The sequence below is a fragment of the Triticum dicoccoides genome, unplaced genomic scaffold (assembly GCF_002162155.2).
Source record: "Triticum dicoccoides isolate Atlit2015 ecotype Zavitan unplaced genomic scaffold, WEW_v2.0 scaffold50674, whole genome shotgun sequence".
NCBI lineage: Eukaryota > Viridiplantae > Streptophyta > Magnoliopsida > Poales > Poaceae > Triticum > Triticum dicoccoides.
This window is the reverse complement of record NW_021277792.1, coordinates 1-2,776: the sequence shown is the minus strand read 5'-3', so window position 1 is coordinate 2,776 and position 2,776 is coordinate 1. Positions and strand designations below refer to the sequence as shown.

Sequence of the window (2,776 nt, the reverse complement as noted above, 5' to 3'; positions counted from 1 at the left end):
CGGGTGGATATATTGCTCAAAAGATGTCACTAGTGCTGTACTGCTGTAGATGCCATTGATTTCATATATCAAAGCATTACAGCTCTTTCAGATCCTTTGTATTTCCACTTAGTTAGCTTGAAAATCTTGTCTACTACGGACACCTCTTGAAAATTGCAAAGGAGTTCTAACTCCCAACAAGCTTATTTCCTTAAAAAATGTAACTGGTACAATGTTCTACGTACCTTATGAGAGGTCAGCCCCGGCATCATAGTCCATTCCTGAAGAAGTTCACATGCATGGTGTTGATTGTTGAGTTTGCTTGGTTAACGGAATGACATGCCTATGCAGATCAGCAGGGGGAAGGTCCAGGGTGAAACCTTCAGGAGGGATTTGATGTTGCTATTGTTTCAGTTTGCAGATAGAGGATGTGATTCCAGCAAGACAGAGACGATGGCGATGACAAGTGAGATTTATGTTAAGGAGTATTAGCATATGCTCACAGGATCACTGGAAGCTTATAAATGTATCCGCAATGATTGTTGCTTTCTTATTGACACATAATTGAATTATAATTATAGACAGTAAGAGTAGTTGTCTTTTCATTTGTTAGAAAACATAGTGTACCTTTATAATCGTAGTTATATGCAATGATCCATCATGTATTTTTGTTTAAAACTGCAACCCGTAATTGTTTGATGTCATTAAATGTCTATATATATATATATATATATATATATATATATATATAGTTTACGTTCTTAAATTAGCCTCCATACTATCTGCATTGTCATGGTAACCTTGGTAGGTCATAATATGTAGATCCATAATCCCGGTTCAATTTGAGCTTTCCATGTGATTTTTTACCTGAATATTAGGATCACAACTTAATTAACTTAAATTAGCAGTATAGTGTCAATGGACGTCATCTGAAGCTAATAAGATGTTGTTTATTGAAGAACAGCCCCTTGCTACTTGCACAGTACATGAAAAGCACACTAAATAGATTAAAGAAATCATACTTGACTGTGATTGCATTTGGTTGATGCTTACGTGTATTTCTCATGGGTATACCAAGGGGGCAATCTTCTATATTTCAGGTCCAAAGCTTTCAATGCATTTTTTTATCTGTTTTTCATGTCCCAATGATCATCTGCAAGTCCGAATTATGCCATTGTTGATGGTGCACAGGTATGTTGCATGGTAAACCCAGTATTGGCCCTCCTTTCAAGCTCCTGTGTTCATCCTAGATAAAATTCTGGAAAATACGTCGGAACTATCTTTTAATCTTCCAACAGTGTATTGCTATGATTATATATATGGATACATCATATCGATGTGTCTAGAGACCTAAAGCCTTAAGAGTTAAGTGCCAAACTGGGGACTGATATTATAACTGCAGATGGGCTTTATTCAGGTATTTTCTTGCCATAAATGATGATGTTTGCAGATGGGCTTTGTTCAGTCATAAGAGCTTATCAGTTCAGCCTGCATACTTTTGTTTCTTCAGTGTACTGTGTCTGAGGAAAGCATTTATTTTGTCTCCTGTTTAAGTGAATTCATGGCTAAGATGGACGAATTTCTATTATGTGGGCTGGAGGTTCTTGAGTTAGGGCACTAGCACTAGCTAAGCTTCCATTCTGGTAAAATGTATGACATGCTTGATGAGCATGCATATCTATATGGTTTTGTGGACACTGATTTAGTTCCATGCTAGTTTATTTCCAGCAGTTGGTCTGCTTCTTCATAGAGATTTTATTAGTACTAAATTAAATTAGAAACTGAATGTGTGCTTCTTTCACCTTCAGTCTGAACATGACATTGCCTTATTTGTGACACAGGTGGAAATTAGCAAGCAAGATACAGTCGGTGCATGGATGACCAAGATTACTTATTACTTTATGAAGATGATGATTCCTGCATGTTGATTGTGCTTCAAGGTACAGCTGTTCGTACCTTACAAAATTATAATGCTTTTTATTGGTTGTGCATCCTAGGACCAAAATCTTGATTCATAGATAGCCGAAGAACTGAAGAATTTTTACTCTCTATTGTTGCAGGGTAGAAGAGGATGGGAGGAGGGGACACGCGCTCTATATTTTGTTATGCACACCTTTCTAAACTATACTTGTCTTCTTAACACATGTTCATTGTCCAGTAGAAGCTGTAGATTTCAGCGTACAATAATTTCCAAAATGGCAGAAGGTAAGAACCATGTTACACATGATCCTTTTGTGTTCTTTTGATTTAAAGTAGCATGTACCTGTTAAACTTGGAGATGATTTTCGTGGTGTATTTATAAATTATCAGCCAAGGTTATTCCTTCAGGCAATTTTTTCTTCCCTGAAGCATAGGCATATTGGTTGTTTGGTTGGCTCTCTTTACTAGCACGAAGATAACTACTATGTGTTGCTTAGTTATTAGCGGATCAAGTGTATGAATGATCTTATGTTTACCCAGACTTATAGGTTTCTAAATACTAGGCTCTTGGGACTTATTTCTAAGGGTTAGTTTTTTTTGGATTCATGTGCTCTGGTGCTACAACCTAGGTAAAGCTCCTTCACAATAGTGTTTAAAGCTTAAATTGATAACTCCATCAAAGTTAAAGCATTAGGCTCTCTGCTCTGTGTACGGCCCAAATGTTCTACATAATGCTTTATATAGTCCCATTGTGACTTCTTTTGTTTTCTTAGCGGTCAGTGATATTTAATATTCAGTCAGATCTTGGAGGAAATGTAAAATATGCGAGCGTGTGTGCGTGCGTGTGCGTGCGTGTGTGTGTGTGTGTGTGTGTGTG

The 2,776-nt window shown here is 37.1% G+C and overlaps 1 long non-coding RNA gene across 6 annotated transcripts in view; it reads left to right on the top strand.

Moving 5' to 3' along the window:
* LOC119346785 overlaps positions 1 to 2,770 on the top strand; it is a 3,703-nt gene extending 933 nt beyond the window's left edge. For 2 of the 6 annotated variants that reach the window (XR_005167935.1, XR_005167934.1), the window contains 2 exons: positions 394 to 1,919; positions 2,040 to 2,770. This is a non-coding gene — a long non-coding RNA (uncharacterized LOC119346785). Of the gene's footprint in view, positions 1 to 6; positions 1,920 to 2,039 lie in introns of those variants that run through there. The other 4 variants (XR_005167932.1, XR_005167931.1, XR_005167933.1 and 1 more) reach the window with 3 other exon arrangements.
* The last annotated feature ends 6 nt before the right edge of the window (positions 2,771 to 2,776 follow it).